Source organism: Erpetoichthys calabaricus, chromosome 10, assembly GCF_900747795.2.
Source record: "Erpetoichthys calabaricus chromosome 10, fErpCal1.3, whole genome shotgun sequence".
Lineage (NCBI taxonomy): Eukaryota > Metazoa > Chordata > Cladistia > Polypteriformes > Polypteridae > Erpetoichthys > Erpetoichthys calabaricus.
In genome coordinates, this window is record NC_041403.2 from 70,410,941 (window position 1) to 70,425,305 (window position 14,365).

At 39.7% G+C, this 14,365-nt stretch overlaps 1 protein-coding gene across 2 annotated transcripts in view; it reads left to right on the top strand.

Annotated features, from left to right (window-relative positions):
* Positions 1-14,365, top strand: part of LOC114659136 (heparan sulfate 2-O-sulfotransferase 1) — a 377,317-nt gene that overhangs the window by 313,054 nt on the left and 49,898 nt on the right. The window lies entirely within an intron of this gene.

Below are 14,365 nucleotides of genomic sequence, written 5' to 3' on the forward strand. Positions count from 1 at the left end.
AATTATTACTTTTGCTGCCAGAACCAGGATAGCTTTAATTTAGTTCTATTTTTTGAGATATTGACTGACCCACATAGTTTAAAAATTTAAGGAGTCTAAGTAGAATAGTCAGCACATTCTACTTTAAAAATGTAAGCAGTTTTCAGGTAAAAGATGAGAAACTTGCCTTCTGTTTTGGGAATCTCCCTGTGATTTAATATTAGAAATGCTCTGCATCATTTTTGGGAAGTGATTTTTTACACTTAGCATGTGTATTTTTAATCCACTTAGTCTTTGTCAAGTTAAAGAAAACTAAAATAAAATTTGTATGTGCAGTATGAGCAATGTGGTTTTTTCCTGGATACAATAGTGTTCATCCTGCACCCCCAAGATGTATTCTTTATATTAATTGCTGGCTGTAAAATCTACCCAGTGATGGTGAGATTAGTGTGGACGTGTGCCCTGTTAGAGAGTGATTGCTGCTTTGTGTCTGATGCTGCCCGGATATTCTCCAGCAACCCCCAACAACCCCAACCCTACTTGAATTAAGTGGGTATAAAAAATTGAGGGATGGACTGTACGATCATAGAAGTACAGTAATATCTATCACATCCTTGATCCTGAATATTTAAACAAAATGTTAAGTAAAGATATGACAGATTACATTTTTATGTATGTTGTTTGTTTGCTTAGTGTCTTTAGATTAGATTAGATGATCTGTTGCTATAAATTACATGAGGATCTCAGGAGCTATTTGTTCATCAGTTTAGAATCCAAAGGGTTTACGAGCGTTTCATCACAACACTATGTATATAAACGGAATTATGAAAGCACCATAGCTTGATGCACACAGTGTTTGTAAGCAGTGCCTTCTTTGTATCAATACTGAAACATGAGTAGGATTCTTGGCAAGACTATCGCAGCTGCCTCACAAGACTCAAAAAATAGTTCTAGATATGATGCAGGTCATATTGTTGGACACAGTTGTTACACAAACCATTGCTCTTATATAGGGCCAATTCAGAATTCCTAGTTAAGCAGATTTGAAATATCTGTAGCCCTGGACAGATAGTTTAGAACAAAGTGAGCATTGCCCATTCTGCTAGGCTTTAGTGGCACACCAGGCCACACCATGCCTTCCTGCAGATTTATCAGGGATGCAGGCATCTAACTGCACCTTCCCCAACCAGCATGCCAAACTAAGTGACTGAACTACAACTTGTACCAGGATCTGCCCGGATTTCATCTGATAACAAAGATGTGAATTAAATGTTGATGTGACATCTTTCTAGAGGTCCCTCTGCAGACATCTTAAGGCAGATGGTGTGAAATGGTCTCAAGCAACAACAAAGAGCTATAAATCAATGAATGACAGCTCATACAGAAGAACTTGCCTACGAAGAAACACTGATTTTGTAACTGAAAGTGACTTTAATTAGATTATTAGAGGCTCCACCTTTCTTCATAAACTAGTTATACTCATCCCGTTTGGGGAATCCTGGACACTCTCCGACTCTGTCAGGTGTCTCTGTCAAGGGAACTCAGAGGAAACTCTCAAGGGATTCCCTGGGTAACTCTGCCCAAGGAGGAAACTGTGCTCTCACTCTGCAAAATGACCTTCTGAAATTAAAAGCTGATGAGCCGTTCTCTGTTTTGGGAGCTGAGAACTGATAACCTATTTCTCTGTGTGGATCAGAAATTGACAATCTTTCTGTCAAGCCAAGCTGTAGGGCAATGGGCTGAAAAAGTTAAGAAACAACCATTACTTCAAGAAGTAATGCCAGAAAGAGTAATGTTTTTCCCAATGATGTTGCAGACCACACTGCAAAATACCTAACATCAGAAAGCAAACTTAGAAAGCAGCATCACAGAACACCACAGGATCATACAGTAAAGAGAAAGAGTGCACTCCAATGCAAGAAGAATCTTCCACTTGAACCCCGAGTAGCAACAAAGCAACAACTCCACTCAACATTAGAAATGCATCTGTGCCAAAAGAAATTAGAACTCTAAATTGTAAGTAAACAGCCAGCCTCTGTATTATATATTTGTCTGTCTAGCCTGTCAGCATATGTCAATTATATATACATTTATCACGTTTCTATAATCTGTGTGTTTATCAATAAATTGAATTATTCTCTCTCTTAAAACAAATGTGCTCCAGTTACCTTAATATACAGTGCATCCAGAAAGTATTCACAGCGCGTCACTTTTTCCACATTTTGTTATGTTACAGACTTATTCCAAAATGGATTCAATTCATTTTTTTGTCATAATTCTACACACAACACCCCATATTGACAAACTGAAAAAAGATTACTTGAGATTTTTGCAAATTTATTAAAAATAAAAAAATTGAGAAAGCACATGTACATAAGTATTCACAGCCTTTGTCATGAAGCTCAAAATTGAGCTCAGGTGCATCCTATTTCCCATGATCATCCTTGAGATGTTTCTGCAGCTTAATTGGAGTCCACCTGTGGTAAATTCAGTTGATTGGGCATGATTTGGAAAGGCACACACCTGTCTATATAAGGTCACACAGTTGACAGTTCATGTCAGAGCACAAACCAAGCATGAAGTCAAAGGAATTGTCTGTAGACCTCCGAGACAGGATTGTCTCGAGGCACAAATCTGGGGAAGGTTACAGAAACATTTCTGCTGCTTTGAAGGTCCCAATGAGCACAGTGTCCTCCATCATCCGTAAGTGGAAGAAGTTTGAAACCACCAGGACTCTTCCTAGAGCTGGCTGGCCATCTAAACTGAGCGATCAGGGGAGAAGGGCCTTAGTCAGGGAGGTGACCAAGAACCCGATGGTCACTCTGTGAGAGCTCCAGAGGTCCTCTGTGGAGAGAGGAGAACCTTCCAGAAGGACAACCATCTCTGCAGCAATCCACCAATCAGGCCTATATGGTAGAGTGGCCAGACAGAAGCCACTCCTTAGTAAAAGGCACATGGTAGCCTGCCTGGAGTTTGCCAAAAGGCACCTGAAGGACTCTCAGACCATGAGAAAGAAAATTCTGAACTCTTTGGTGTGAATGCCAGGCGTCACGTTTGGAGGAAACCAGGCACCGCTCATCACCAGGCCAATACCATCCCTACAGTGAAGCATGGTGGTGGCAGCATCATGCTGTGGGTATGTTTTTCAACGGCAGGAACTGGGAGACTAGTCAGGATAAAGGGAACGATGACAGCAACAATGTACAGAGACATCCTGGATGAAAACCTGCTCCAGAGCACTCTTGACCCCAGACTGGGGCGACGGTTCATCTTTCAGCAGGACAACGACCCTAAGCACACAGCCAAGATATCAAAGGAGTGGCTTCAGGACAACTCTGTGAATGTCCTTGAGTGGCCCAGCCAGAGCCCAGACTTGAATCTGATTGAACATCTCTGGAGAGATCTTAAAATGGCTGTGCACCGACGCTTCCCATCCAACCTGATGGAGCTTGAGAGGTGCTACAAAGAGGAATGGGCGAAACTGGCCAAGGGTAGGTGTGCCAAGCTTGTGGCATCATATTCAAAAAGACTTCAGGCTGTAATTGCTGCCAAAGGTGCATTGACAAAGTATTGAGCAAAGGCTGTGAATACTTATGTACATGTGATTTCTCAGTTTTTTTATTTTTAATAAATTTGCAAAAACCTCAAGTAAACTTTTTTTACATTGTCATTATGGGGTGTTGTGTGTAGAATTCTGAGGAAAAAAATGAATTTAATCCATTTTGGAATAAGGCTGTAACATAACAAAATGTGGAAAAAGTGATGCGCTGTGAATACTTTCCGGATGCACTGTAAGTCTAATGGCTGGAGACCCAGCTCCTATAACAGAGTAAGGTAAGGTAAATAAAGTAGAAGCCTTGCCGAATTATCTGATTAATTACCATTATTGCCAAAGGCAAAACCAATGATTAATTAACCAAGTTAAAATTCATCTTTCCATTTCCAACATTTATTGGCATCCCTCTGGGTGGGCACGATAAATCACACTCTTTCCTACAATAGAAATGGGAAGAAAGCATGATTTTGAATACAGTTTAATGTAATCCTTTAGCTCTAACAAGTGCACCACTGTGTATTCCCACTGGAACCACAGGAAAAAAATTAAACCCAAATTGCTTTACTGGCAAAATGACATTCTGTGGCTTGCAGAGAAAAGTAGTAGTTGACCCACCAGTATTGGTTAGTTATATTTAAAAAATATCTGTAAGAAGATTTGAATAATTAAAAGTGACATCTACTGTATAGTCAGTCTTTTATTCAGATCATCACATCTGAGATTTGACAATAGTTTTACATGCCTTTGTCTCTGAATTGCTGTTCTCTCTGTCTATCTTTGGTGTGACCTTTGTTTCTGCATCAAATCACGTTTTCTGCCTTTTGAATTTCTAAAAGAACAATTAGCTGAGCACAGGTTTATCTATTTTGGTTTTCCCAAAAATATGCGAGGACCTTAAAAAATCCAGTGTGAGAAGATAAAGGCCCATTGCTACTCCTGTCTCTTAGCTTTGGTCATAGAGAAGAAAAATCACCTGGAAAAGTGCAAGTGCCAGGCTATGAAAATGGAAGAAACCTGAATTGTCTACTGTGATTTACCTTTTAAAAGTGGGATGTGTGCCAAAGAATGTTCTTATTTGTAGTCGTATACAATAGCCCTGCACACACTGAAAAAAAATTAGTAAGTACACCAAGTTAAAGAATGGGGCCATTCTTAACATGGATAGAGACCTAGTCTGCGGGGACAAAAAATACTTAGTGATGTTCTTTATACCAGCATACTGCATGCCATCTGTTAAGAAACGACTGTCTAAAATAACCAGAGGAGTAACACTCAAGGTAAAAGCCACTGTGGCGAAAAGGTGAGCTGGAGTGAATGGCATCCTTTTTATTATGTTGTTTGATAATGATATGCATTGGTTTTTTGGACTACAGAATGTGTATTGTTAGAATATTTCAACATCAGCTGTAGTTGAGAAGCTTATGACTGTAAATGCACAATACTGTTGTGTTAAGCCTTTTCGGCCTTGCCTCCGATATACTCAAAGGACTTGCAATATCGATCCTGCTTTCATCTTTGCTTTCACAGATCAGACCAGGTTAAAGCAAGAACAGGCTTATTTGTTCCCAGAAACATTCCTGACAACCTTAGGCACAATAAAGACAATTCTATTAACTTGACCTGCCAATGCTCACATGGAAGTGCGAACAAGAAGTGAGCAGACAGTGAATTGAGGTGGCTTGATAAATTTACTTTTCATTTTGGGGATCAATGTCTGTTGTCTTTAAGATTTTCTTCTTTTTATTGTTGCAGTGTAGAAAAGGGATGCGTAGATGTTGAATATCTGCTGGTTGTGGTTGGCTGTGCTGAATGCAAACGCATTAAAGCCTCAGCAATCTAACAAAGTAGATCTGTCTTTGGTGGTTTAAGGCCTCAGGATCAGAAAGCCAAGCTGCATTGTATCCAAATTATTCTCATTTAGCCTGTCAAGAATTAATTTTGGATGAATGTTAATTTTTATAACACTGTTCATAGATTATAGCATGCCAGTGACTCTGGTCTCTATGAAGCAAGTCTTCTTCTTCTTTCGGCTGCTCCCGTTAGGGGTTGCCATAGCGGATCATCCTCTTCCATATCTTTCTGTCCTCTGTTTCTTGTTCTGTTACACCCATCACCAGCATGTCTTCTCTCACCATATCCATACGCCTTCTCTTAGGCCTTCCTCTTTTCCTCTTCCCTGGCAGCTCTATCCTTGGCATCCTTCTCCCAATATACCCAGCATCTCTCCTCTGCACATGTCCAAACCAACGCAATCTCGACTCTCTGACGGTCTCCCAACCGTCCAACCTGAGCTGACCCTCTAATGTACTCATTTCTAATCCTATCCATCCTCGTCACACCCAGTGCGAATCTTAGCATCTTTAACTCTGCTACCTCCAGCTCTGTCTCTCTTTCTGGTCAGTGCCACCGTCTCCAACCTATATAACATAGCTGGTCTCACTACCGTCCTGTAGACCTTCCCTTTCATTCTTGCTGATACCTGTCTGTCACAAATCACTCCTGACACTCTAACTCCACCCATTCCACCCTGCCTGCACTCTCTTTTTCACCTCTCTTTCACAATCCCCATTACTCTGTACTGTTGATCCCAAGTATTTAAACTCATCCACCTTCGCCAACTCTACTCCCTGCATCCTCACCATTCCACTGACCTCGCTCTCATTTACACACATGTATTCTGTCTTGTTCCTACTGACCTTCATTCCTCTCCTCTCTAGAGCATATCTCCATCTCTCCAGGGTCTCCTCAACCTGCTCCCTACTACCGCTACAGATCACAATGTTATCAGCAAACATCATAGTCCACGGGGACTCCTGTCTAATCTCGTCTGTCAACCTGTCCATCACCATTGCAAATAAGAAAGGGCTCAGCGCCGATCCCTGATGTAATCCCACCTCCAACTTGAATGCATCCGTCACTCCTACCGCAGACCTCACCTCAGTCACACTTCCCTTGTACATATCCTGTACAACTCTTACATACTTCTCTGCCACTTCCTCATACAATACCGCAGCTCCTCTCGAGGCACCCTGTTATATGCTTTCTCCAGGTCCACAAAGATGCAATGCAACTCCTTCTGTTCTTCTCTAAACTTCTCCATCAACATCCTCAGAGCAAACATTGCATCTGTGGTGCTCTTTCTTGGCATGACACCATACTACTGCTCACTAATCATCACCTCACTTCTTAACCTAGCTTCCACTACTCTTTCCCATAACTTCATGCTGTGGCTCATCAATTTTATTCCCCTGTAGTTACTGCAGTCCTGCACATCCCCCTTATTCTTAAATATCGGCACCAGTATACTTCTTCTCCACTCCTCAGGCATCCTCTCACTTTCCAAGATTCCATTAAACAATCTGGTTAAAAACTCCACTGCCATCTCTCCTAAACACCTCCATGCTTCTATAGGTATGTCATCTGGATCAACGGCCTTTCCATTTTTCATCCTCTTCATAGCTGTCCTTACTTCCTCCTTGCTAATCTGTTGCACTTCCTGATTCACTATCTCCACATCATCCAACCTCTTTTCTCTCTCGTTCTCATTATTCATCAGCCTCTCATAGTACTCTTTCCATCTGCTCAACACACTCTCCTCGCTTGTGAGTACATTTCCATCTTTATCCTTTATCACCCTAACCTGCTGCACATCTTTCCCAGGTCGGTCCCTCTGTCTAGCCAATCGGTACAGGTCCTTTTCTCTCTCCTTAGTGTCCAACCTCTCATACAACTTATCATACGCCTTTTCTTTAGCCTTCGCCACCCCTCTCTTCACCTTGCGCCTTATCTCCTTGTACTCTTGTCTACTTTCTGCATCTCTCTGACTATCCCACTTCTTCTTTGCCATCCTCTTCCTCTGTATACTCTCCTGTATTTCCTCATTCCACCACCAGGTTTCCTTTTCCTCCTTCCTCTTTCCAGATGTCATGCCAAGCACCCTTGTTGCTGTCACCCTTACTACATCTGCTGTAGTTTCCCAGCTGTCTGGTAACTCTTCACTGCCACCCAGTGCCTGTCTCACCTCCTCCTTAAACTCAACCTTGCAGTCTTCCTTTTTCAACTTCCACCATTTGATCTTTGGCTCTGCCCTCACTCTCTTCCTCATCTTGATCTGCAACGTCATCGTACAGACCACCATCTTATGCTGCTTAACTACACTTTCCCCTGCCACCACTTTGCAGTCTTCAATCTCCTTCTGATCAACTCTTCTGCATAGGATGTAATCTACCTGTGTGCATCTTTCTCCACTATTGTACGTAACCCTATGTTCCTCCTTCTTCTTAAAATATTCACCACAGCCATGTCCATCCTTTTGGCAAAATCCACTATCCTCTGACCTTCTTCATTCCTCTCCTTGACACCATACCAATCCATCACCTCCTCGTATCCACTGTTCCCTTCACCAACATGCCCATTGAAATCCGTTCCAATCACCACTTTCTGTCCCTTGGGTACACTGTTCATCACTTCATCCAACTCACTCCAAAAATCTTTCTCACCCATTGCACACCCAACATGCGGTGTATATGCACTAACAACATTCATCATTATATCTCCAATTTCCAGTTTCATAATCATTACTATGCCTGACACTCTTTTCACCTCCAAAACACTCTTGACATACTGTTCGTTCAGAATAACTCCTACTCTATTTCTCCTCCCATCCACACCATGATAGAACAATTTGAATCTACCTCCAATCCACCTGGCCTTACTCCCCTTCCATTTAGCCTCTTGCACGCACAATATATCAACCTTCCTTCTCTCCATCATATCTGCTAACTCTCTTCCCTTACCAGTCATACTGCCAACATTCAAAGTTCCTACCCTCAGTTACACTCTTTACTTTCCTCCTCTCCTCCTGCCTCCGGACACATCTCCCCCCTCTTCTTCTCCTTCTTCTTCTTCGGCCAACAGTAGCCCAATTTCCGCCAGCACCCCATTAGCTAACAGTACTGGTGGCGGTCGTTGTTAACCCGGGGCTCAACCAATCCGGTATGTAAATTTGTATTGTTGTCCGCATATTGATTTGGCTAAATTTTACAACGGATGCCATTCCTGACGTAACCCTCCCCATTTATCCGGGCTTGGGACCGGCACGAAGAAACACACTGGTTTGTGCATCCCCTGTGGCTGGGTTGTCTCTATAAAGCAAGTAAAACAGAATATAAACCTGCATTATAAAATGCATTTTGTACTCCACTTCATGAAAAATTTCCCCAATGAGAAGTGAATAAATGGGGTTTGCTTCTGTGTGACCTTAACTAAGTAGTTTAAGTAGATGCAGAGCTTGGAAAATTATTTTTATGAGGATGAGGCAATATGCATGTCATTGAATTAGAAATAGGATTCATGTCTCCCTGGTGTCACGCTTTATAAAAGTGCTTAGTTTGCAAAGCATAAGTTACACATTTTACTGAATTCCTTATGATGTCCTAAAACTGGCAGAGCCCACAAGCCTTTGATTATGAGTTTTAAAGCTTAAGTGCAGTACACTTAAGATGCTGGGAACGTTGCCACTATATGACAGCCACCTCCTACTGATGGCATGGTTCCTTTGAGAAACTGGCACAAAGGTCATCCATAATTATTAATAATTTTCCTGACAATACACCTAAAGCAAAGGAGATTTAAATAGGGCATCTGAAAATATGGGAGTTTGGAAGTGTAAAGAAATCCTCTTTCTGAATAACATACTATGCTTCCTGCACAGAGCATTGCTTTGTCTATTTTCCTTTATCCTCTTTATGCGGCTGTTACTGTGCACCTTGTTAGATCGATTAATATCAACACCTAGTGTCTGTGGTACCTCTCACGTCTGCAACGTGGTGAGAATAGAAATGTGGTTTATCATTCTTAATCTGAGGCAGACAGCATCTTACTGTGAATTATCTGATTCTGACCACAATCAATTGGCTGATTTGAAACAACTGGCAGACAGGGTGAAAAGCCTCTGAATTTGTAGGTTGTTTAAAACTATTTATATACTTAGAAACATTAGGCAAACAGAAATTAGACATCTGGGATTATTGATTGGTTAGTACTTAAAAAAAAATCATTTAAGTTTTCATTATTTGTTGGTATACCTCTATATCTAATTATTCCATGGTAGTCTTTTTTTAATCTTTGTTATGCTTACAAACTGACCTTATGCTCCTGTATTTGGATATTCAAAGTAAGTCCTACATTAAAATAAAGCTTTGCATTTATGAATACACAAAATGTGTATCTAAATATACATAAGATTTGGATTGTAATGCATTTTAATGCTATTTTTTCAGTCAATTATGACATTTTTTCCAAGTTACAAAAAAGATTGAAATAGAGGAAGGTAAGAAAAACACAAAGAAGTGATGTGCAAATGAAGCAGCCATTTCAACGGTTCTAACTTGGAATTAAGCACATTTTTCTTTTTCTGAGTTCAGTGGGTGAAACAGTTTAGAAAGAGACTTTCATAAAGTACCCCAGCACTAATGTACCCTTGAATACAGTAAAGTAGTTTTGGGGCTTTTCACTGGACTCAGTGCAGCTTAGAAAAGCAAAAGTGATGAACAATAATTCAAATGATTCTTGAGGCAGACTACAGAGATGTGCTATCATTAGGAGTTAATACTGCTTCTGTCATTTCTTGGCATTTTTTTAACTAATATTTTAGAAAGAAAAGAGCACAAAACTTTTCTTTCTTTTTCCATTTGACTTGTAAATTAAATTTACCTTCCAGTCCAGTTCTGTTTGTTCGGACTTGAGCTGGGAATTAAGTGAAGTCACTAAAGAAATAAGTGAACATACTGTATTTTGTCATCCCTCATGAGCAATAGGTGGGCATGCCTTTTTGTCACAACCCTTACCACCCAGTTAAGGTATACATTAGAAGTGCTCGTTTTATTAGCGACAGGACTTGCTCATAGATCTGAATCCAAGCACAAAGTAAAATCATCTAATGCTTATCTAGATAATGCATAGAGAAGAGCAAAACAGAGAGTGCATCAGCTTAAGTGGAGGAGATTGAAAATGAAAAAACAGAGAAACGCAGCACTCCAGAGTATTATAATGATAAGTGTTATTCTTAGTAATTTGTCTCATTGGGATTTATTTTTATTTTATGTGGCTTTTCTACCTTTTTGATAAAGTCACCTTGGTAAATGTGTAATTGATTTATGTAAACATGGATTAAAGAACTGATCCGTAAAGCAGTGCTGTTGTGTTTCCACTGCTAACTGGATCTCCTTTTGTGAAGGTTTTCATTTTATTTTATCTCAAATATTATTTAAAAATAAAACAGACCAGCTATTTTACTGGAGGGCATTATTTTATCTTAATGTTATCTAAATTGACCTCCAAAAAGGTCTTAACAGTGCCACCTACCAAAAATCTTTAAGTTATGGGAACATTTTTTTTGTTTATGATCAATTAGAAGTGGGCTTTATTTTAATGAAGATATCACCATGGTCATGACCTTGGATGAAGTGTTTCCAACCACTTTTTTTCCCCTTATGGAAATTTATCGAAAGTGTTTACAGTGTATTTTGAGAGACCTTGATGAGTTGTATTTACTTTTTCTATAATGATTTCTATAAAGATTTCCAGAAGTGACATTACAGCTGTGGTTTGTTCTCTTGGATCACTCTTGCAGTTTTCTCAGAATTCCGTTTGCATAAAGTAAGTGTTTGCATTTCAACTTACTTTCTGCTGAAACCAAAACTATGCTAGTTTTAAATGCTGGTGTGTTTTATTTTTTATTTTATTTTCTTTTAAATCATTACATACCAATCTTAAAAATAGATTTTGTCAAGTTCAGATTGACAAGACTAATTTGTAGTGACCATGGTTTCTGCTTTAAGACTGGTACAATCTAGGTAGGCACTCCGTCCCTGTCACCTTGAACTGCATAAACAAGTTAAAAAGAAGTGGGTGGAATTGACTTTACGATCAGAGTATAATGATGTCATTATTTAATTTATGCTATTTATAAAAATGTGTACAATTGACAATCTAACGTTTTCTGTAATGCTAAAAAATCTTTGCTTACTTCCAAAGAGCACAAGCAAATTCAAATACCACATAGATATGCCAAAAACAGAATGACTTACTTTAATTTTGCCAAGTGCTTTCTGAACTCTGTGGTTTGGAAAGTTAGGAGCAGTAAACAGAGATGAAAATGGTTCTCAGCTGAAACTAATTAACTTTACACACTGCAGCATCGCACAAGTACAAGTTTATTCAGTTCAGACCGTCATGGCCTAGTCAGAATTACTTTGAGTGTGCTATTACATTTATGTCTTATATCTTGGCCACTAAAGGTCAGCTGAATTGCTCTCCAAATGGCAGGCCTTTCTCCTGTGAACAATTTCTATTCATTCAGAAGCAGGTGATCTCAAAATGACGGTGCTGGAGGCTTCTCTCTCCCCTTATCGCCCAGAATGGCTTAGTATAAATGGCAAATTACCAAAACACTTCTTTCAGCCCTAAAGTGAAGTAGCTGGATGGGGTAAAGTGAGAGGGCCAGCACGACAAAGAAGGAGAGAAAATTAAAATTTAAAAAATAAATACAGTACTAGGGTGTTGTACCGTGTTAGCCATTATGAATGTAGAGAAAAGCCAAGCAAAATGACACCTTTTATTGGCTAACTAAAAAGATTACAATATGCAAGCTTTCGAGGCAACTCAGGCCCCTTCTTCAGGCAAGATGTAACCATAAATTAAGTAATCGACTCATTTTGAAGATAAAGAATAATTACTTTTTAGTTTTAAATATTATACTGTCTACCTTTACAAAGACTTTCAAAACACAGTAGCAATTTTTTTTTTGAAATCAAACCAGTGCATGGTGCGCATATGTACAGGTAAACACAGACACAAACACACACATATATGTGCTGAAGAATAAGAAGAATAAAAAGAAACCATCATGTTTAGCCGAGTGGTCCTATGGGCTCCTACACAAAGATCGAGACACAAAACATGAAAGAAATAATTGTTATACTTCAGTAAGTACTTCAGAATTCAATTTCTTAAAACACCTGTTAATAAGTGGTTGTGTGCTCTGCCATCTTTCCTCATTGGCCATTAGTTTTTAGTTCTGCTGGATAAACATATCGTAATATCATTAAATACTTTAGAAGCAAGGCAAGTGTCACTCAATCAGTTTAATTCTTTATATGGTGGATTATAAGATACTATATATTTATTGACAATGTTTATATGTATTATGAATAGTGAGCAAACATATCAATTAATTGCAAATGAACCAGTTGTAAAATGCTCATATCAGTAGCACTTCTATGCTACACGGTCCAATTTTATAAATAATAAAACTAACATCAGTGCTTCCTTGAAGAAATGGCCACAATGTAAACATACATTGAGAACAGGAAACGGAAAGTCAGTGGACGTGTCCGGTCCTCTTAATGTAGTGATGTTTTCTTTTTCCATTGCTCAAAATTGTTTACACTTAAAAATATTAACAGTATTATTTACATAATTGCCTAATTCACTTACTGATAACATTTAAAAAAAAACATTACTGTGCCATAAACAGGAAAACCTGTTTCCAGACTAAAACTAAAGTGAACACAGAGTGAAATGAATAGCCTTGACACACACAAAAAGGTCTGGGGCAGCCACCCATATATTGTCCCTGGCTGCAAAAGGGTTTTTGTACAGCACTCGTGCACTGTTTTGAGTTCTCCACTGAACTTACTTGTGGAGGAAAGATGGCAGATTTATAAGCCAAAAGGCGGAAGTGATGTCATCTGGCCAGAACTGGAAGTGACATCAGTCTGGGGCCAGAACTGGAAGTGTCGTTGAATCAGGCAGGTTTTCCCATATTTGGCTGTAGAGATAACAGAGGTAGGTTTAGTGCACCCCGCCACCCCCTGGCCTGGCGGGTAATTACCTCCACTTGGTCCACTCAGCTCACTCCTAGTCGCATGTGTGTGACAACAGATTGCTGAAACAAGTCTAGATATACTCTAAACCAAAATTGTAGAAATTTCTAAAAGAAGAACTATCTGAGTTGAAATCTAAGTAATCAACGTAGACCTCAGCATTAACGTTTGCTGTGCAGAATGTGATGCATTTGTCTCTGTTATATGAAATTTGATATGAGATTTCTAAAAGCAGTGCTAAGGTTTGTAATGCACCATCTTTGGGAATGGCAAAGACATAGGAACCGCATGTACACGCTCACAGACCCACAGATACTTATCCTTTTATTAATTTTTTGTTATGTGAATTTTTAAGCGGATTTATACTTCATGTGACGCATGCTGCTGTGGACGCTCCTGCTACGCAAGCGTTGTAATGTTTATACTTGCGCGCATACTTTACGTAAATCTAGATGAATCTGCCAGGTGGCAGTGCGAGATATTATCACGGTGAGAACATGTTCGGCTTCTCTGTGTTGTGAATTGCCTAGAACACCCATTAAATTCCGATGACACCTTACCGCAATATCTCTGAAAAGGATGTTTATTGATTAAATCCAGGGATGTGTCCATTCCAGCAAGCATTGGGCACGAGTGAGAAACAATCCCTGGACAAGTCCTCAGCTCATCGCAAGGTGAATACAAGCACACACATACACTAGCATCATTTTAGCGGCACCAAATCCCCAAATCTGCATTTCTTTGGAGGGAAACTGGAGCACACTGAGGAAACCCAGCAGGAAAACATGTAAACTCCAGGCAGGGAATATAAGCCAAGTAGCTCCCTGCAAGACAGCAGCGCTAATGCTCTGCCACTGTGTTACCCCCATGTGTGCAATTATTAACAGTATTCATTATTTAAACGAAATTACCGATTTATCTGTAAAATGTAATATACATACTT